Raw genomic sequence first — 22,594 nt, 5'->3', positions numbered from 1 at the left:
AGGTAGCCACCAGCCAGCCAGCCAGGAGGAGCAGTGAAAGCAAGATATGCAGAAGGAAAGAAAAGTAAAAAGATCCAAGGCAAAAGGTAGATAAAGAGAAACAGGTTAATTTTAGTTAAAGGAGCTAGCCAGAAACGAGCCTAAGCTAGGCTGAGCATTCATAACTAATAAGAAGTCTCTATGTCGTAATTTGGGAGCTGGTTGATGGCCCAAAAGAGAAAGCTTGGTACAGGATACTAGTGAGGGTGTCTGTTATCATAGTTACTAGAGTCACCTAACAGATCAGGCTTGGCCACAAGTCCCCAATAGGGCAATTAAGGACATAGTTAATAGTGAAAAACAGACAGAAAATTAATTCAATGTGGCCATGTTGGGAAGAGGAACAAATGGGTCCAGTGATACCGCCCCCCCCCCAGCAAAAGGTATAGTTAAACAGTCCTGGTCACCATTGTCAAGCTCTAGGCTCACCTCTAGTTTTCTGAACTGTGTGAAATCTATTTTCTAGAGACAAGACTCCCCTTCCCCCATCGTTGCCACTAGGTCTTCAACCTCACTGTACTGTTTTGCCCAGGGTGAGACTCCTGGGGAAATGCTAATTTCTTGGGCCCATTGTTTCAATAGTCTGGTAGCCACAGGCAGGGGCACAAGTGTCCTTTTAGAATATCTTCATTCAAGAATTTTAGAGACTTTTTCCCCACCCCAGACTCTAACTCCCTATAGGCTGCCGCATTCTTGCCCTATCTTGTGCCCAAGGATGAGCTTGGAACCAGCCAGCCAATAGCAGTCCTCTTCATAAAGGCATCAGAGCCTGAGTACAAATGGGCCAAGCAGAGAGAGCGGCATGAGGACCACTTTCAGGGACCAAGACCCAGTAGGGGCCAGTCCAGGCTCCACCAGGCCAATAGTGTTCCAGTGACAGAAGCTCAAGGGACCCCTCCCAGCCTGCTCTACCAGACCACTAGGCTCAACGTCTGTCCTTGCTGCTGGGCCATCCTTACCCACAAACACCCACATCACCATGGCCTAGCATGTCAAATTGCAGGTGCAAAGATTTAAATAGCATCCAGAGAGGTCATAGTCTAGACTGTAAATACTGCATAATGAGAAACAGGAACCTGAGGACATGAGTGACTTGGGTGCCCGAAGTGTTGCCAGGTGACACACACTTTCCAAACGATCCCACATCCTCAGATCCCAGTCCTCTAACCTGTGTTTGACCCCATAACCCTCCCCACAGGTCTTGTTTCTGCAGGGCAACAAGGAGTTCAGCATCCCATAATAAAGCTGCTGCTTGTCCTGGGTACAGCAAAGATCTGAAATGCTTCCCTTCCCCAAATTTGGAGAGGGCTTGGGTTGGCTGAGCTGTCTCAGCCAGGCAGCCAACGACCAGATATTACTGGTAGGGGGAACTCGCTCTTGAACCCCAGTGAACTGACCCCAAAATATGTGGTTTACATAGCCTCCACCCCTCCCATGGTTCCAACACTGGCTCTCAGTGTTGTCCTTCGGCCACGGGGACTCTGGAGATGGAGGAACCAAGCTGCGAAACAGAGCCTGCAGCCAGAGTAAACCCCTCAACCTTAGAAGTGTTTCTACTTGAGAACAAAGCAAGAATGTGGATTGTGGCTGGGGTTTGTTTTAGATGCCTGTGGAGCCAGCTGGATCTGAAGGCAAAAGCTATTTTCTGAAATCAGTGAATGTGGAGGAAGTGGAGCTGTCCTGATGACCCCGGACACCGCGCTGTCCTACCACCCTGAGCCCTTGGCTCAGCCTCAAGCAGCTGCACCTCTTACTGCCTGCCTCTCTTGGCCGAGGGCGTGTGCTCCACAGTCCATTTGCCAAGGGATGGAGGGGGGGATGGTGTGAAGAGCTGCAGGCAACGGGTATAGTGGTACACACCTGATTCTAGCATTTGGGGCTGAGGCAGGAAGATCGAGAGTTCAAGGTCGACCTGGGATACTTAGCACGTCCCTACCTCAAAACATCCCCCTCTAGAAATGAAGAAAAAGTAGCGAGAACATACCACTCTCATCCCGTCCCCGAGACTCTGCAATCCAGTAGTAGAGAGAAGAGAAAGTGACCTTCCTGAGAAGCCCTATTCTGCCCTCTTTCTATGTATAGACATAAGCAAAGGGTCAAGGGGCTGGGGGTGTAGCTCAGTTGTAGAGGGTCTCCTTGGCACTCACAAGACCTTAGGTTCCATTCCCAGCATTTTATAAACTGGCTGTGGTGGCTCAAGCCTTTGATCTCAATACTCAAAAGCTACAGGAAGAAGGATCAGACATTCAAGGGCACCCTCAGCTACATAGTAAGTTTGAGGTAGCCTGGACTGCATGAGATCCTATGTCAACAAACAAACAAAAAAAAACAAAAACAAACAAGCAAAAAAAAATCCCAAGGGGTTAAAAAACTTGGAACGCTGATGCAAAGAGCAAAGGGAAGGAAGGTGAATGATCCTGAGCTCTTCGCAGGTGAGGAAACCCAAAGGGGCTTCCTAGAGGAAGCTCTGATGAGAAAGAAAACTCCTAGGCCACTCCTTGGGCATCCCAACAGTTTATGGAGCCCCTTGTCTATGTCCTATCCTGCCCACTTCCCAGCTGCCCAGGCCTTGCTGAGACACATCAAATGAGCCGTTCCACAGGGGTTAAAGGAGCCTCCTTACTGCTAATGTTAATGACAGGTGCTTATTGTAAGACCTTTATTATTATTATTATTATTATTATTATTATTATTATTACTACTACTACTACTACTACTACTACTACTACTACTACTACTACTACTACTACTTTCCCTTAAATAAGCTAAAATATTAGGCCCAAGGCAACTTGATTCCCGTTTGAAAGCTGTTAAATCCATCTCCGGTGCCCAGCAGCCTTCGAGCTGGTGACCATCAACCAAACAGACAGCAGGACAGCTGTCTGGCAGCCTGATAACTTTGACCCCTTCACAGGCACCTTGGTGAAGCTGCAGTGCAACCACAGCTGCTCGCTGCTGCAGCACAGCTCCAGCTCCAGACGACACTGTTCAAACAGCTTACATCCTACCTTTTGCCTTTACAAGCCTCCCTGATCCCCAGGCAGCCATTTTCACCCACAGGGGAGGAGGGGTGTGTCCCCTGGTGTCCTGTCAAAGGCTGTGGTTAGTGCAAACATAATACTTCATTTGCATGTAGGACTGGGATTGGTGCAAACAGCCACACCCCTTTTTCTGGCTCTATAAGCAGGCTGTGGGCTCACTTTTCAAGTCAAGCAGAAGACACCCTCCTGGGCTCCCCTGTAGTATTGTAACATTAGGTCAGTGCTCTTTTCTGATGGGCTTTTAATTATTATTACTAGTGGGCCTGAGCTGATAGCATGGAGGAGAGAAAACCATGGAAGCTGTGAGAGAGAGGCCAAGGGGCTTGAAAGAGCAAAGGCGACAGCACCACGAGTAGTGGTGGGAACAGAGAGTGAGAGGGGGCAAGGGCCCGAGGCTGAGAAAGGATGGATGGCTCTGAACAGCCAGAGACGAGAAACTGCAGACCACAGTGGCTGTGAGGATGTCAGGGAGCTATCAGGTCTTCAGGGCCAAAGGCTGAGGGTCCCAGCACCTGAGGCTGTTTTGGGAGCCATGACACCAGAGGATGCTACCCTTTCTCTTGCCTATTGTTCACTTTGCTGCTAGAAGCTGAGGATGACAAAGCTGCCGAGCACCAGGGTGGCTGGTGATCAAAGCCCAGAGCAATGAGTTTCCGGCTAGAGCACCTAGAGGCTTCATGGGCTCCTGGCTCTCAGGGTTTGGAGCTGTACATTCCTCGGGTTCTCCAGGGGGGAGGGGGAAGAACAATAGAATGGGGACTTCCTAGGTGGCTTTCCTGATACAGGCTGGGTAGCCAACCGTGGCTGTCTGCATGCCAGGGAGGCTAAGGAGCTGATAGCTGCTCAGTCCAAGAGTCTAGATGCCTTAGTCGTTCTCCAGACCTGATGTCGAAAGCTGGGAAGATTCCCAGGGAGCTGCTGGTCTTCAGTCCACAGTGGAAGCCCAAAGAAGTTGGTTTCTGATGTCAGTGGAGATCTATGGCCATGCTGCCTCGAACACATCCAGTCTCTTCAGGTGTTAACAAAGGATGGTGGCAGCCGCAATACAGTAGATGTTCTCACCAGCAAGAGCAAAAGTGGGCAGGTCCAAAACAACGCTGCTTCTTTATATCTAGGTCACTGGTGGAGGGTGCTGCCCTCTCTGCAGAATGGCCTTCCCCGCTTGGTTAATGTTTCTGGGAAATACTCTCACAAGCCCACCCAAAGGCTCATCTCTTGATTTCGGATCCAATCACGTTTACGAACAAAATTAACCACCACAGGGCTGCCAAGTCTCTGGCTCTGCTTGTACTTGGAGACTCAAGGGTCCTGAACTTCCAGCCTGGAAAGAGGTTCTCTCGCTTACCCACTATTCCTATGTGGATGGATCCACACTCCAGAGAGCATATTAATGACATCACCTTGAAGGAGAGGAGCTACCACCCTGCATTTGCTATCTGCAGCCCAGGCATTTCTTTGTGCTCATGGGACATTTATTAAGACCAAGGGACTTGGAGGTTTCTGTCCCCAAGAAGCAGCTTCAGTTCCAGCTCTAGTGATTGTGTGACATCCACTGTCACCTCTTGCTGAACATAGCATCCATTACCATCTTCATGAGAGCAGACGGAAGTACAAGAGACTCTCAAGATCCGGCTTGTTGGCCTTCCATCACTGAAGGGGGTGGTAGGGAGGGTCTTCACACCTCACCTACGACTCCAGCCACGTCTTTCTGTAGTCGCTTCCCAGCTCTGTGCAATTCTGCCCCAGCTATATGTGGTCTTGGGAGTGTTATAGAGGGTGAAAGATTAGCAGAAGGAGGAACTCCGTTTATGCAGCTATGCAGAAGTCATAATCCATACTGAGGTGAGATTTTCCAGTGATATGGCTGCTTCGGGGTCACCCACACTCCTGTGGGTAACACCTCACTCATGCTCAATAAATAAGCCCAATCAACTCATTGCTTACCATGTTGGGCTTCTGTAGACTCCCATGCTGGTCTGTCATTGGTACCCTGTCCAGGGTAAGAAGATGCTTATTGGCACCTCCCTAGGAAACATTCACACGACACCCAGTTCCCCTCAGGCCAAACTTAACATCCCATCCCAGGAACACTGTCTCTAAAATGCAAGGTAGAATGTTCAGGATTTACAGCCCCAGAGTACAGGGGAACAGCTCCAAGGAGCTTGAGTAAATCAGGAATGTCACTGCCACCTTCATAATGGACAGGGGCACACCTACTTGAGGACAGGAGAGATGCCCCAGGGGACCTCAGGCCCTGGCTGGCTTTGCCACCAAAGGCTGCCAGGGAGGTGTTAATAAGGACCTTGACTTTCTCTTTGCTTCTGTCCCCCAGCCTGGCTGACTCCCCAGCCTCTGTGTAAAGGTTTCCATGTTCCCTTCCACTGTGGATACACACTTGTCTGCCATCTCTGCCCCTCCTTTGGTTCACAGGGGCTAGGCTGAGCTGCCCAAAATGCTTCTAATCACCACAGCCCAGCCACAAGGGTGGTTTGGGGAAATGACCTCTTGTCCCATTCAAATAGGACCACAAGGAACCACCCCACTGCCACTTCCTGTTGTTGAGACTTCACTGGGGGTGGAGTCCCCAGGAGGTTGGAGAGGTCACTCAGGGTGTATGGCAGGGTCTGCCCTGCTAGGGTCTTGTGCACTGGTGGAGGTGGTTAGCTACATCAGCTTACAGAACATCTGCAGCCAGACAGACCACAGACAACAGCCCCTCAAGGGCCACAATCTCCTCCTGTTCCTTTCTATCTCCTGGCCAGTGGCGACAAGCTGACATTTTATTAGGTCTCTTAGTAGTTGTCCTTTTGCTCAGAGGACTTAGATAAACCTGGAAGAGGGGACTCAGTACAGCTCTGGCTTACACACTGGGTGGGTCAGAACTGGGGTGACAATGGCAGCTGTCTGCCCCTAGGTAACATGTAGCCCAGCCACCTTACCCATCTGCCTCCCTGCTGAGCAGGTGCTGGTTTTAAAGCAGGGCTTGTGTACCCCTGGGAACTCTGCTTAGTGCCTGCTGTGACAAGAGCACCTGAACATCAGCACGAGTGGTTTCCTGGGATTCTGGAAAGCTCCTGGTACAGGGAGTGTCGTGCTGGGCTTTGCTCGAACCATCTTTTCTGGAGTTAGTGACCTAGCTTTTCCTACTGACCGGACATGATTTACAGTGAAGACCTGTTGTAGAATGGGATCCTCTGAGCAAAACAGCCACCATCTTCATCAGCTCAGCTGTCTCTGCTTCTGGATTTTAATACACTCTGGCCTGTGGATGGTTGACATTCCCTCATAGGAGGGACATGGGGAGAGTCCCTGGGCCTTTATCTGTAGTCCAGCCCTCCAGTATATAGGCTAGGGAGGTTATTTGAAAAGGGTGCTGCGTTTATGTGGCCATGGGAAAGCCGTTCTTTGAAGTGTGGTGGTTCAAATGAAAATGACCTGTATAAGCTCTTAGATTTGATTTCTTAGTCTCCAGTTAATGGGGTTTCAAAAACCCATGCAGCCATTTCCAGTTAACACACACACTCCCCCCCCCCTCTCTCTCTCGTTGTCTCAACATGTAAGCTCTCAGGTACTCCTTTAGCACCATGCCTGTCTGCCTGCTGTCAGCTTCCTGCCACATTGGTCACAAACTCTTATTCCTCTGGAACTGTGAGCCCCAAATTAAAAGCTTTCTTCTTCTTCTTTTTTTTTTTTTTTTTTTTTTTTTTTTTTTTTTTGTTTTTTCGAGACAGGGTTTCTTTGTGGTTTTGGAGCCTGTCCTGGAACTAGCTCTTGTAGACCAGGCTGGTCTCGAACTTACAGAGATCCGCCTGCCTCTGCCTCCCGAATGCTGGGATTAAAGGCGCGCGCCACCATTGCCCGGCAAGCTTTCTTTTCTAAGTGGCCTTTGGTCAAGGTGTTCTGTCATGGAACTAGAAAGGTGACACAGGGTGAAGACTTTGCAGTGCAGCTGCTTTGCGGGATCATCCACTCTCCAGCCAGTAACCCCTTACCCATGCTCTGTAAACGCAATGACTTCACCAGTTCCCTAGGGTGAATTTTAGTGAAACTGTGGCTCGGTTTGCCCTTGAGACCTTATAAGGGGGAGCTGAATGTTTTTTTTTGTTTTTTTGTTTTTTTTTTTTACCTCTTCCCTGGGAAGGATTCCCTAAACAGACATCATGGACAGTGGGAAAATCAACCTTATGTGTATTTGTACAATGGGTGCACATGCATATAGAAACCAGGGATTAGCCTCTGGTATTATCCCTCAAGTCAACAGTTTTACCTTGTTTTTCTAGGGCCTGGGGCCTGCGAATTAGCCCAGGCTGGACAGGGATCTTTCTGTCTCCATCTACCCTTTGTTCAGATTACAGGTAAACATTCCTTGCCTGGTTTTGTATGTGGGTGCTGGGGATCGAACTCAGGTCCTCAACTGATAGGGCAAGCACTTTAGAGACTGAGTCATCTCTCCAGCCCTTCCTGCTGCTGTCTTAAAGGCACCTAGACTTTCTGAGATGCCATTGTGTGTGTGGAGCAGCACTGCTTCCTCCACGCCTGTCCTGACTTCACCGCTGTTCCCTCCTGTCACCGCCACAGCTTCTAAAGATACCGGAAAGATGCCCGGGAGCCTGGGGAGGCCGTTCACCAAACTGGAACTGCATTCAACAACCTTAAGGTGAAGCTGGCTGGCTTGATCAGAGGGACAAAGGAGAAAATGTGAAAGCAGAAGGGCCAGTTGTCATGCCGACCAACACCCTGGGAATCACCACAAGATAAACCGCCCAGGGGTGAAGGACCTGTTCTAGGTGAGAATCATAGCAATTCAGTGACTCGTACAATCCTTCTGGGGCTAAGCAGAATCCTTCCACCAGTACTAAGCCAGCCAGAAACCAAAGTCACCATCACAGACGCCTACGTATCCATTTTAATAAGTGGACTTTAATCAATTGTTTAGAAAATACAAAAGTATTTTGAGCAGTGTGGAGAGTTGTGTAGGGCTGGGTGTCTGAGCACTCCGTCCATCCTTAGTTCTTATTCCTGCTTAGTGGAAAGTCCTGAGAATCCCACACAGACTGTTCCCATTGCCGCAAACCTTCATAATGAGGTCACATCCCTCTCCATGGTGATGGTGGAATGTATCATCAAGGACTGGCCTGAGAGGACTTGGTAGGCACCAATCTCATAGCTATATGACATCTTGCTATAGACCCCCTGACTTTTCAGGAGTAGCCCAGAGACTTCTCCTTCAGGGAATTTAGTGAAGAGAACGTAGATGTTTTGGATCTCAGGGAGTGGTTTTTGGTAGCACACTGCAACACACACATATTCACACACACATGCATACCCACGCACACTCCACACACATTTGATACCTGTAATGCATGCATGCCTAGAGCAAGCATGTGCCCAAGAGAGACCCTCCCAAGTGTCTTCTGTATCCCCATCTGCCTCCCACAGGGAAGGTGGTCACTCCCTTGTGATGAAATTTTGAATGGTGCTCAGGGGCTGTGTGGTAGGCAAGAATACATTCCCAGAGCCATAGAGAGGGATGTTTGATCAGGTACACACACACACACACACACACACACACACACACACACACCACACCTGAATGTATGTGCAAAGGAATACACACAATATATGTGCATACATGTGGAAATGACCTATGAACACTCGTGTGTGTGTGTAGTCAAATATGTGTCCAACCCTGCACATACATGTACATGTATCTGTGCAGTCATGCATATACTTGTATCTACACATGTGGAGCCATTCATACCCAACAGCCAGAAGAATTGATGTACACAGAGGCTAAAAAGAACTTTGGTAGTGTCTCTGGCAGCCTCAGAGACTATCCAGAGCCTGCGAGGGTACCCTATATAAGACATTTAACATATGGAAGTCTTCCATGACTGACTTTGCTGTTGCCCCACTGTAGACTGAGCTGACTCAGTGTCCTGGGCTCCCATCCTCAACTCCACTTGTGACAAAACCCTTTCATGTGTTTCCTGAGAATTGGGGTTGAGGAAAGTCTCTTATGTGTACCACGCCTTAAGACAGAGGCATGGTTACGAGTCTAGGCTGAGCCCTGGTGTTTGCAGAGGTCAAAGTCAACATCCTTGGAGAGCATACTTTAGGACCAAAGGTGGTGTTTCAGCTCAGCCCCAGGCGTCATAGATGGTGCCTGTCCCCTCTCTATGGTCTGGGACTCCAGTTGGAGCTCAGGCTATGGTGGGTGTGAAGGTAGTAAAAGGAGGTGCTTTGCCCTTGAACTCTGAGGCAGGAGGTATCTGGGAGACCTGATCTTTCCCAATAGAGGCATGTCTTCCATCCTTATCATGAATTGCAGTTCCTGCTCCCAGGAAGCTGGGGTCCTGTCCACCTTCACTCAGCCCCACCCTGAGGCACCTAGGACTTATCAGAGTTGACCAGTGTCCCAGGCACCTGGTCTCCCAGGGGTCTTCTCACCCCTCAGTAGGGTGTGGTTAACTTAGAGGGGGACTGCATGGGGCTCGCACCCTAGACTGGTGCATTATGCTGGCTTCCAGCTAGCTGCCAAGCTGGGTTACAAAGCACCTGGACTGGGCTGCACATGGTGCCTGCCAGGGCATGATGCACAGGGCAAACCAGGCAAAGCTGCTCTGCCACAAACACCTCTCCAGCTCTCCTTTATAAAGAAAAGAAAAAGTCAGAAACTTTCTCTCCAGGCCAAGGATAAATTAGCTAAGGACAAATGCGGCACGATGATCATTTATCATCCAGCCCAGAGAGGATGCTGGGAGCTGTCCTGGCCTGTGACTCAAGGTTAGAAGCCTTGCTTTCCCTCGTTATTTCTATTTTTAACAATTGCGTTCAGGCCTTCTGCAAAAATAGCAAGAGGTGAGACCATTTGGAGAGCTAACGTGTTCCCTTTTGTCAGGAAACCGCGGGATGCAGGGAAAACGCGGCCAGGACTTCAGCAAACGCCACAGAGTCCTCCTCCCACTGAGCTAAAACTGGCCCTGGGTGTCACTCTGATCCATGGCCAAAGATGGCAAGTGGATAAACTGAGGCCAGAGAGGGCAGTGGGTGTTTAAGGCTATTTTGGGAGTTAAGCCCCTGCTCAGGACATGCAAATGCATGTATGCCTGCACACATGTGGATGCCTGGAACAGAAGTGTTCCCAACAGATGCTCCTCCAAATGCTTCCTGCATTCCACATCAGCCTTCCAGAGTATGGTAATTTGCTTGTGATGGGACCCTGACAGGTACCCAGTTGTGGGGTAGGTGAGGATGCATCCCCAGAGGCTGCCCAGAAGATATGCCAACCACACGGGGCAGAATGTAGAACCTCTGGCCATTCTGTCATGCAGAGTAAGGGCTCTAGGGATGAATCCTGGCTGTAGAATGTGATTGACAGTAGGGTCCTGAGAGCCTGGCAAGAGAAAGGAGATAGAAGGACAGGGAGCCACTGTCTATGTTCTGCATTCTCTGCTGCCCAGTGTTGGTGGCATATCCTCTGGGTAACCTCTGGATGTGCATCCTCACCTACGCCAAACTGGGTACCAGTCAGGATTCCGTCACAAGGAAATTGCCATGTATTCTGGAAGGCATGTAGGAATGTAGGAGGCACTTGAAAGGTCTGTTGGGCACACTTTTGCTCCAGGTACAGCCATGTATACAGGCACACATACGCTTGCATGAGTGGACCATTTGTGAGGTGTGCCTGCAGAAGCTTGCTTGGAAACTTGTGTGTGTTGCAAGTGTGCTAGCCACTGTCAGAGAACCAGAAGACTAAGCTTCTCCAAGCCTCCGAGGGCTCTAGCCAAGATCTTTCTGCTCAGTGGGTGGGCATCGGCCCTTGTACCTGAGGGGTGGCAGAGATCTAGTCAGCCTTGGGCCTGTGGACCTATGGTGTAGGGTCACTGAGTGGTGCCTTTGCACCCAGGTGCAGAGCCATGACCACATGGCCGGGCCCTGTGTGCACAGCAGGGCCTGCAGCCTCTTACATCCATCTCCTAAACATCACACAGCTACTCTGGTCCCCTCTGCTCCTCTCATCCTCTGACTCTCGCCCTGGGAGAAAGGGTTGGCCCAACATGACTGGAGGAAAGGTTCCTTAACCATTGGCCTGGTACTCTGTTATCTCCTGGGGTCCTTAGCAAAGGGCTGCTTGCAGCATTGGTGGTGGGGGCCCCTTGTCTTCTGTGCACCCCTCCTAAGATGGATGTTGACCTGGATGTTGTTCTGCTTGCTTATGACCTACTCCTGGGTGTGAATATTTTTTTCTGACTTCCTAAATTTCTGACTACCTGTGTTGTACCCCTGATCCCCATGATGACGCTAGTGTGACAGAGGGGCCTAGGATGGGCCACTAGGTTACCTGCCAGAGCCTGTCTCCACTACTTGCTCCCAAGTTGCTGTGGCAACTGGTACCGAGACCCGTATCAGGGGCTGATGGTATACAGTCCAGTTGGCAGAGTATCGGGTCCCTAGTTCTTCATAAACTAGGCCTGGTAGCCTCTCTATAATCCCAGCATTTGGGAGGTAGAGGTAGGAGGATCAGAGAAGTTCAAGGTCATCCTTGGCTAAGTAGCAATTTAGTGTCTAGCCTAAGATATATGAGACCCTGACTCAAAAAACAAACCCACAAACCCGAGTTGGAGCCTCAGAAATCACATTTTTAAATAAGCTGGACTTGGTGTTGTGTGCTTGTAATCCCAGTGCTGGAGAAGCAAAGCCAGTGAGTTCCTGGTACTCACTGGCCAGCCAACTTAGCCTACGTGGTGAGTTATAGGCTACTGAGTGTTCCTACTTGAAAAGAAGGAAGGAAGGAAGGAAGGAAGGAAGGAAGGAAGGAAGGAAGGAAGGAAGGAAGGAAGAGATAGATGGAACCTGAGGAGAGACACTCAAGGTCATACTCTACACATACACCACACACACACACACACACACACACACACACACACACACACACACACACACAAACACGACCAGGCTCCCACCAGCTCCATCCATAAGAAAGGCTACATCAGGAACAAGCAGTCTATGGTGGTAGAAATAAAGACAGAGTCATCTGGGGGTGAGGGGCTAGATGGCAATAAGGAGACCACAAGATGAAGGAATAGCTCAGGCATCCTGTCCAGAATCCATCCCTGTGCTCCTCTTTCCCCCTGGCTCCATCACACCCTGGGCTTCTGAGGAAAGCCACAAAGTGCCACCCTGTGCAGGGTGCCCGAGGCATGGAAACTGCTAGGATGGCCAGAAGCTGTTTATTGTCACCCACAAGGGGAAGAGGCTGTCTGATGGAGAAACACACAGAGACATAATGGCAGAGAAGCTCCCAGCCCTGGGTTGGGAGCTGGCTCAGATGGTGAAGTGCTTTCTTTGAGAGTCTGAGAGCCTGAATTCAATCCTCACAGCCTACACGAAAAGCTGACCCTGGTGGTGCAGGCTTTGAACCCCTCTGCAAGGAGTTGGGGTGGGGGTGACATGGAGATAGCTCAGCTGATTTGGCAAGCCCCACACAAATGAGAAATATTAGCTCAAAAACCAAGGTGAACAATCTTGAAAAGTCTGAAGAACAAAGCACAAGTTTGATTTCTGGCCTCTCATACACACACACACACACACACACACACACACACACACACACACACACACCCCTTACATCCCTAAAGATGTTGCTGGATATATTCCTGTGGGGGAGAGTTATGTTTTCAGTGTTTGAGGTATAAAGGTAAAGGGTGACTTATGGAAATTATTAGAACATGATGTAATTCTTCACAAAGGTAGTCTCCCCAAATGACCTAGATCCTGAAGAAATAGTGCTGACCATACATTTTGGAAAGGTGTACTCATGTCCACAGCAGTTCAAGATCGACCAACAGAATGTGCGTGTGTTACGGTTGTGGGTGTGTGTAGGGGGCTCCCAAAATAAGATTGCGTGGGAGGGAGGGTTTCTTACAGAACTCGCTGTGTGGCTGAGGATGGCCTTGAACTTCTGATCCTCACACTGCTGCTTCCTGAGTAGTAGACAGATGCTCCACATCGTGCCCTGTTTTTGAATTTGACAAGCTAGCCTTGCTAACATTTGGCCAGCAGTGGTCGGGGGCCTGGGTAAGTAGAGTGGTTCTGCAGGATGCAGGTGAAAGCAGATGGAGGCCAGAATGGAGCCCAGCCCAGGAGGGCATTTAGAGCCCTCGCAGAAGCAGCCGAGGGTGCCCTGAGGGTGAGAAGCCTGTACTCTGTTCAACCTCTGACCCAGGCCACTCTTAATTACAACAACCGAGATCAATGGTGTGAACATTCTCCCAGAACGAGGTAGGAGAAACTAATTACTTAGGAAAAAAAGCTGAGATAATGGAGAATGAGGTGTGTGTAAATATTTTTATCTTCTAATCAACTGTGATTAGAGAAGCCTGATGTCTTAGCTGGAGTCTGGGGAGAAGCTCGGCCTTCCTCCCATCCTGGCCATTACTTAACCAGGGGGCTGACAGCGGGGGGGGGGGGGGGGGGGGGGAGAACAAATCAGGGCTGGTTCATTTTACGGCTCATTAACCAGCATAACAGATACCTATTACTGCGTTTGGGCATTAAGGGGATTTTGAAAATGTATACATCGCTAATGACACTGGAGTTAGTAAGGTCAGAGCGAACATTAATGGAATTCTCTCCGCACAGCCTAAGTGCTCCCATTTCCTCCTCCTGGAAATGAGTGGTGCTATTAAAAGCAGGGCTGAGCCCACACTGTGTGGATCGGCTGCACCCAAAGCCGCCTGAGGCACCACCTCCCTGCAAACTCCTCGGAGAGGGGAGGGGTCTGAAGCCATGTCCCTCCAGGACAGCAACACTGACCTAAGGGGTGAGCTCAGTTCATTCCCCTCTGGAAAGATTCTCTTGATTTGGGTCCTTAGAAAGGTTTTTTGTTGTTTTGTTTTGTTTTAAAATAAGGTAAAACCCCAGAGGGTCTGCAAGTAAAACCGAACATCAGAATGGCAATGCAATGGTAGCTGCCCATGTTTCATGCCCTATGCATCAAGACATTCCTCCAAGATAATAGACCTCAGTGCTCTCTTGGACCCTGGACTTGGGGAGTCCCGTTGTCTCCTTGGATGGCCTGCCAGCCCAGATGGTAAGCTGCAGTTCTTTCTTCCAATTAGAAACCGAGAAGGACACTCACTGATAGGGTCTTTGGCCAGCGTGAAGAATCACTGCTACAGAGTGACATGTAGCTAGCCTGCCTGTACCCTCTGCGGTGGTAAACTGCATGACTGGGGATGAGTTAGTAGTACAGGCTGCCCTGATGTTCAATTCCATCACTCTGGAGGTGGAGACAGGGAATTGGGCACTCAAGGTCATCCTTGGCTGTGCAGTGAATTCAGTGCCAAGTCTAGGAATCATGATAGCTGTTAAGAAGGAAGAAAAAGAAAAGAAGGAAGGAAGGAAGGAGAGAGGGAAGAAAGAGAAAGAAAGAAAAGCTCCATATGGAAGACTGAAGCTGCAGAGATGGTTCAGAGGTTAAGAGCACTGGCTGATCTTCCAGAGGACCTGGGTTTGTTCCCAGCCCCTACATGGTGGCTCACAGCCATCTATAACTCCAGTTCCAAGGGATCTGATGCCCCTCTTCTTACCTCCATGAGTACCAGTTATACACATAGGTACACAGACATACACTTAGGAAATACACACACACACACACACACACAAATAAAACAAAACAGAAAGCCTAGGCATGATCTGAAGAAGTGTTTTCTAAAGCACGTGTGTTGTGGTGACCCCAGATCTATCGTCGAGTCAATCTGATGCTTTTCTGCTGAGGTTGCAGAGGGTGGTATCTTGTTACTTCTATTGCTATGACAAAACACTGTGACGGAGGCAGCTTATAGAAGACAGTTTATCCAGGGCTATGGTCCCAGAGATAAGAGTCTGTGATGGGGGATTCGAGGTAGCAGGCAACAGGCGGCTGGAACAACAGCTGAGAGGTCCTATCAGAGAAAGTTCACTTGAAACCACAAGTCTCTGCCCAGTGACACACCTCCCCTAGCAAGGCCACACCTCCCCTAGCAATGCCACACCTCCACTAGCAAGGCCACACCTCCCCCAGCAAGGCCACACCTCCACTAGCAAGGCCACACCTTTCCTAGCAAGGCCACGCCTCCCCGAGCAAGGCCACACCTCCCCTAGCAATGCCACACCTCCCCTAGCAAGGCCACACCTCCACTAGCAAGGCCACACCTCCCCTAGCAAGGCCACACCTTTCCTAGCAAGGCCACGCCTCCCCTAGCAAGGCCACACCTCCCCTAACAAGGCCAAGCCTCCTAATCCTTCCCAAACAGCCAACTGGGTACCAAATATCCAAAAGCCAGAGCCTTATGGGAAACATCTGATTCAAACTACCCACAGTCTCATGACCATATCACAATACAGAAGTTGGTACCAGAAGTAGGATGTTGCTGTGACAGACCTGACCATGTGTTTTTGTTTTTTTTTGTTTTGTTTTGTTTTGTTTTGTTTTGAGTATTGTGAAAGACTTCAAGACTTTGGACCAGAAAAGCACTTGAACACTGGACGCATAGCATAGGAGTAGGAGCTTGGAGGAGAGCAGTGCTGAAAGCTACGTGGGCTTTGGAGCCCTGGCTCATGAGATTTCATAGAGGAACAATATTAGCAACCGGGCTGGGGACAGTTCTGTAGTATGTTGGCAAAAAGTGTGACTGCTTTCTGCCTGTCTTAAGAATTTACCAGAGGCTAAATTTAAAATTAATGGGGTATAATTTTTGGTGGGGGAGACCCCAAGACAGCCTTATATTGATTCTGTTGCATGGTTATTAATAATCACCCTTACACAGGTCTGCAGTGGAAAGGTGCAAGTGGAGAAGAAAGAAACACGAAATGTGTGGTTTGGAGAAGAAAAGGAGGACACTGGGAAGCTAAATGTTACAGCCAGGTTGCAGAGGCTGCTCAGTTGCTAAGTGCTCATGCTACTCTTCCAGAGGACCCAAGTTCGATTCCCAGCATCCACACCAGACAGCTTACAGTCACATGAAACTCCAGTTAGATGCCCCAGCCCCTAAGGATACCCACACTCTTAAGCACACACCAGTGATTAGAAATAAAATCAATCAAGTTGCAGCTAAGACTAAGGAGAGGCTGTTAGGAGATTAGTGCCATTAAGGAGAGGTCAAATCTGCATCAGAATAAGGGGTGTGTGTGCCTTCAGAGTAAGATCCTCCAGCTAAGCTTCGGAGGAGTGAAAGGAAAAGGCACAAGGAGTCTTCTGCTCCCCCTAAGCAGCCACCAAATAAAACCTATTGCTAATGTCATTCAAGGAGACCAGAATCCATCCCAAGCCAAACTTGGCAGTGTTGCCCACGTGATGCTGGTTTTACAGTCATGAAGAATTGTGAGTAAATGGGCCAGGCAATATGTGGCAGGGCAGTCCCTCTGTGTTAGTCCTGAAGGCAAGAGACGCTGAGAAACCATTGTACGAAGCTTTGAAAATGAAGCCTAAATTGTGTTAGAGAAACGAAGGTGTTAGAGACACCAGAGCTGTGGCTTATCTGCTAAGGAGATTTGAATACAGAAAGTGGAACCAGTCCAAGAAAGAGATGTATTTTGTAGGCAACAAAGCTGGAGGGGCAGAGCCATCTTTGACATTTGGTATGGAACTACAAGATTTGGAGTTTGGCTTGCAGGTTTCAGAGGTAGTGTCCGTTTGGGCATAATCCACCTGCTGCAGGTGGGATATGTTCCTGCGACTGATTATCATCCTGTTGCCAACTTCACGGTGATGGGGAGATGCCCTGATCATGGTACCCACCCATGGGGTATGCCCTGGTAGTACTTGCCCAGAGTAAAATGCACGTGATTTTTCTACAAAGGCTGGAGATGACCCCACAGGCATCATCCTATCTAAAATACCGCATTTGTGAGTTTGGCAGAGGGAGGCAGAGGAGTAGCACTGGTCAGAGCTACATCTGGCCATGGTCTCCTATAGGGAGCCAAATCCTCAGCTCCTCAACTGGAAATTCTAGGCAGGTGCTCTACCACTGAGCCACACCCCAGCCCCTCACTGGGGGATTCTAGGCAGGTGCTCTACCACTGAGCCACACCCCAGCCCCTCACTGGGGGATTCTAGGCAGGGGCTCTACCACTGAGCCACACCCCAGCCCCTCACTGGGGGATTCTAGGCAGGGGCTCTACCACTGAGCCACACCCCAGCCCCTCATTGGGGGGTTCTAGGCAGGTGCTCTACCACTGAGCCACACCCCACCCCTCTCTGGTGAATTCTAGGCAGGGGCTCTACCACTGATCACACCCCAGTCCTCTTTTTACCTTTTCATTTGGTGAAAAGGTCTCACTAAATTGCCCACGCTGGTCTTGAACTCTCTATAGCTAGCTCAGCAGGCCTTTACTTTTCAATCCTCCTTCATCAGTCTCCAGACTTCTTGAGATGACAGGTCTACCCGACAGGTCCAAAAGCTCTGTCTACAGAAAAATGAAACGAATTATTTAGAATTTCTCCAAGTCTGTTTCTGGAAACTTCTTCTCAGCCACCAAAGGTTAGGTCAGGAGCTAGAGCTCCACCAGCTTCCGAGGAGAAAGTGGAAACCATGAGCAAGGGGGTGATATGGAAAGAGCTCTGGAGAGTGTCACACCAGCGGCGACACCACCCTCCGCGCTTCCTGTGCCTGAGACAAAACACTGTTTCTTTTAGCCCTTGCTATTGTGGGCTTGTTTATGCAGCTGAAGCTATAACAGGGCCACCAAATGACACTGGCAGTATGACAGTGCAGTTTCTCCTCAGAAAAGCATCTTCCCTCCCTTGCCAGCATCCCCACCGCACCCCAGCTCCAGGATGGACAGTGACCACGCAAGCCCCAGGATGCTATGTCTGAGCTTCTGGGAGTGTCCCTGCTCACCAGCACATACCCAGGGGCAGGGCTCAGGACCCACACACACATCCACTACTCATGCTACCTTCCTTCCATGTTTGGGGATCAGATTTAAGGACTCGGATTCCCGTAGCCAATGGCTTGACTCAATTCTTACTTTTGTGTTTGCAACTCCATTAGCCTTAAGGGAAAAAACATTCTTACTTCACAGTTCTCAGAGAAATCAACCAGATAAGAACACGGGCAGCATCCAGTGGTATCCATGTCCAGAAGCCACGGTAGGCTGTGCCAGGTCGGGATTCCAGGCCTGCCTTTGGCTTGCTTCTGGCCTTTCCAGGCTGCTTGTTCTGCAGAAACAATGAGGCAGGCAGATGGCTCTGTGACACCCACACAAAGCTTCTTTAACTGTTCCTACTTGAGACCCCCTTTTCACCTGAAAAGGATGTGTGTGTGTGTGTGTGTGTGTGCGCGCGCGCGAGCACGCGTGTGTGCACACACATATGCATGTGTGCACACACACTCATGTGCAGGCATGCAATGTATGCATGCACGTGTTCACACTTTGTGTGAGTGTGATTGTGCACCTGCCTGGTGCATGTGTGGAGGTCACCTTGTTTGAGACAAGATATCTTCTTTGTGTTCTGTCTCATAAATCCGGGCTATGGCTAGTCTGCAGGCTTTCAGGGATTCTCTTGGCTCTCTCTGCCTCCCGCCCTCCCCTAGGAATGCTGGGAATACAGACACTTGCACTATGAGTACCCAGCTGTTGTGTGGGGTCTGGGAACTTAAACTCAGACCCACCTGTTTGTACAAACAAGCATTTTCCACACTGTTCCATCTCCCAAGACTTCACCTAAGGAATTTTTTATGTAATCCTGTGTTATGTGCTTTGGGGAATACAGGAGCAAGCATCTAGTCTCCTCAGACAGGGAACTGATGACAGACCGAAGTAACAAGACCTCTAAAGCCCAGCTTGGGGAAACAATGAATTTCTGGGGTTACTGGCAGGAGTGTGGATGAGGAGAGGGTGCTTACAGGGTCAGGGACCACTCAAAGGCAGCTGTCTCAGTTCTCTACACGACTTGCAGCTGCTCAGTGGGTGAATAGTCATCTTAGCAGTCCTTATTGCTTACAAACCTCAAGGAGGACCTTGTTCATCTAGTAAGTGTCAGGAGCTTCCTGAGACTTGTGAGTTGTTGCTTCCTGGGTCATAATGAGCATCTCTCTAGGGCTGTAGTTCTGAACCTTCCTAATGCTGTGACCCTTTAATACAGTCCTCACAGGTGGTGACACTGTCCCCCAACCTTAAAAGTATTTCATTGCTACTTCATGATGGAATTTCTGCTACGACTATGAATTGTAATGTCAATATCTGATGTGTGACCTCCAAAGGGGTTGTGGCTCACCAGTTGAGAACCACTGCTCTAGGGTGGAGTGTTTCAATACAGAAGAAACAGAGAGACAACACCTTCAATAGAAAGGTATATATGTATATAAAACAGGTGCATAAATCAAAATTTACTGATATAAAATAATAAAGAAATTGACTTTAAAATAATTCATATATATAAACTTACAATTTACTAAACACAAAACCAAATTTACATACCAATAAGATAGATATGCCTGTTTGTTGAATCCAATGCAATTAAAAAATAAACTGCTTAGACTAATACTTGCATGATGAGAAATGATGGTAAGAAAATACAGAAAGTCTTCATTTTGTATGATTTAATCAATATATTTCTGTAAGAGCAGAAAATTCTGTATGTACAGTAAAAAAAACCCCTGCAATTCATAACATACAGTATTCTCAAATCTAGCCAAGGTGTTTGAGGCAACATTTGTTGCATGCATTGTGTGTGTGTGAGAGAGTGTGCATTGTGTGTGCGAGAGCATGCGCTGTATGTGTGAGAGCATGCACAATGCATGTTTTCTATCAGTGCCAGAGCAGTGAAGCCTGATGATGCAACATGGGTAAACACTGACAGAAACATGTTGAATTCCTAGTACATGTGATTCTCCCCCCCCACCCCAAGTCATAAAGCCTGGGCTGGCCTTAAACTTGCTATGTAGCCAAGAATGACCTTGAACTTCTGAACCTCTTGCCTCTACCTCCCAGAGCTGGGATTACAGACATGTGCCACCATACCTGGAGTATTTAGTGCTTAGATGGGGCTTTGTGCATAGCTTGGCTAGCACTAAACCCTTTTTAGATGTTTCTAAACCCTCATAATGTGTTTAATTCTTACTGACTATTTTATTTAAAAATTTCTTCTTTCTTTATTCCTTCCTTCCTTCCTTCCTTCCTTCCTTCCTTCCTTCCTTCCTTCCTTCCTTCCTCTTTTGAAATAGATTCTCTCTATGTAGCCCTGGTTGCCTTGGAACTTACTATATAGATCAGGCTGGCCTTAAACTCACAGAGATCCTCCTGACTCTGCCTCCTGAGTGCTGGAATTAAAGGCATGCACTGCCATGCTGGGGTCAGTTTTATTAATTTTACATTCTATATATGAGTATTTGTCTGTATACAAGTATTGTAATAGGAGCGGCGGGGCTTCGGCCCCCGCACCCCCGCCGCCTGCTCGGTTGTTTCCCGAAATAACAACACACAAACTGTATTCATTTTAATCACTGCTTGTCCCATTCTCTTCTAGGCTAATTCTCACATATTAATTTAGCCCATTTCTAATCATCTGTGTATAGCACCCCAAGGTGCGCTTACTGGGAAGATTCTAGCCTACGTCCATCCTGGGTCGGAGCTTCATCACGTGTGCCTCAGAGAGCAGAGCTCTCGCCTCTGCCCGCAAGAGTGGAACATCGTGTCTCTCTGAGGCGTCTGCCCTCGAGAGGAAAGCTGTCAAGTCTGACCTCACTTCCTCTTCCTCCCAGCATTCTGTTCTGTTTACTCCTCCCACCTACGTTTTAACCTATCAGGGCAAGCAGCTTCTTTATTTAATTAACCAATGACCTTCCTCCATCATACAAGTATATGCAGCACAGGTATGTAGTGCACATGGAGATCTAAAGAAGGGGTCGGATTCCCTGGAGTTGGTGCTACAGTTACAGATATTTGTGATCTAACATGCAGGTGCTGAGAACTGAACCTGCTCCTCTGCAAGATCAGCAAGTGCTCTCAACCACTGTGTCATTTCTCCAGTCCAGATTTGAAAGTAATTTTTGATTGTTTCATGTTCAGAAATATTTTACTATTGCCAATTTTTTTCATAACCCCACACTGAGTTGTTCCTCCTAGTGGGGTTATGTCCCATAGTTTAAGAAATTTTTGGCCTAAAGAGCTCCAGGGCAGCTGCCATCTGGCCAGGCAAAGGCTCTCCACAGCAGCACCTCCTTACTCCATGTCTGTTACTAGTCCTCTGGTGTGGGTATGTTTGATGGTTAATTGTAATCAGTTTCTCTCTCCTGTCCCTCCTGCAGATGCCTTTAAGTGATCACTCAGAGGCTTAATATTAATTGCAAAATGCTTGGCCGAATGGCTCAGGCTTATTACTAACTAGCTCTTAATTTTAAATTAACCCATTTCTACTTGCCATATGTCTTGTAGTTTTACCTGTGCTCTAATACATCTTGTTCCCCTGGTACCTGTCTGGCATCTTCCTCAACTCCATCCTTCCTTCTCCCTGTATTTAGTATGACTTTCCCACCTAGCTATATTCTGCCTTGCTATAGGCCAAAGCAGCTTTTATTATCAACCCACAAGAGCAACATATATTCACAGCATGCAGAAGAATTATCTCATAGCAGTTAATGTCTTAGGATTTCTATTGCTATGAAGAGTCACCAAGAAGATAGCAACTCTTACAAAGGAAAACATTTAATTGAGGTGGCAGCTTCCAGTTCAGAGATTCAATCCATTATCATGGCACTGTGCAGGCAGACATAGTGGGCCTACATCTTGATCAGAAGGCAACAGGAAATAGACTGTGACACTGAGTATAACTTGAGCGTAAGAGACGGCAACACCCATCCCCGCAGTCACACACTTCCTCTAACAAGGCCACACGTTCACATAATATCACTCCTTACGAGCTTCTAGGGACCGATTACATTCAAACCATCACAGTTAATATCGACCTTCAACAGGAGTTAGAATCACATAAAGACCAGCTCCTGGCCAGGTCCATGAGGAGTTTTTATAGTAGAGGAACTGAGCTGAGAGACTCACTTTAATCATAGGGGGGTCATCTTCCAGGCTGGGGCCTGAGATGGAACCATAAGAAGGAAGTGAGGTGGGCATGAGCGTTCATCCTTCTCTGCTTCCTGACTGGATTCCGTGTGACCAGTGCCTCACACTCCTGCGACCATGGCTTTGCCCTGTGATGGACTGTACTCTTGCACTGTGAGCTTGAACAAATATGTCCTTTTTTAAAGTTTGCTTTTGTCATGATGTTGTCACAGCCATAAGGAAACTATGGTGGTTTGATGAGAAGGGCCCCCATTGACTCGTATGTTGAAATGCCTAGTCCCCACTTGGTGGAACTGTTTGGGAAGGGCTAGGAGGTGTGGCCTTGTTGGAGGAGGAGACATTGGTGGAAGACTTTGAGGTTTCAAACACCCAGGACAGGCCCAGTCTTAACTCTCTGCAACTTACAGAACAGATGTGAGCTGTCAGTTACTTCTCCAGGACCCCGCTTG

This window comes from Microtus ochrogaster, unplaced genomic scaffold, assembly GCF_000317375.1.
Source record: "Microtus ochrogaster isolate Prairie Vole_2 unplaced genomic scaffold, MicOch1.0 UNK16, whole genome shotgun sequence".
In the NCBI taxonomy this organism is placed as follows: domain Eukaryota; kingdom Metazoa; phylum Chordata; class Mammalia; order Rodentia; family Cricetidae; genus Microtus; species Microtus ochrogaster.
The sequence above is the reverse complement of the archived record's forward strand: the minus strand, read 5'-3'. Positions refer to the sequence as shown.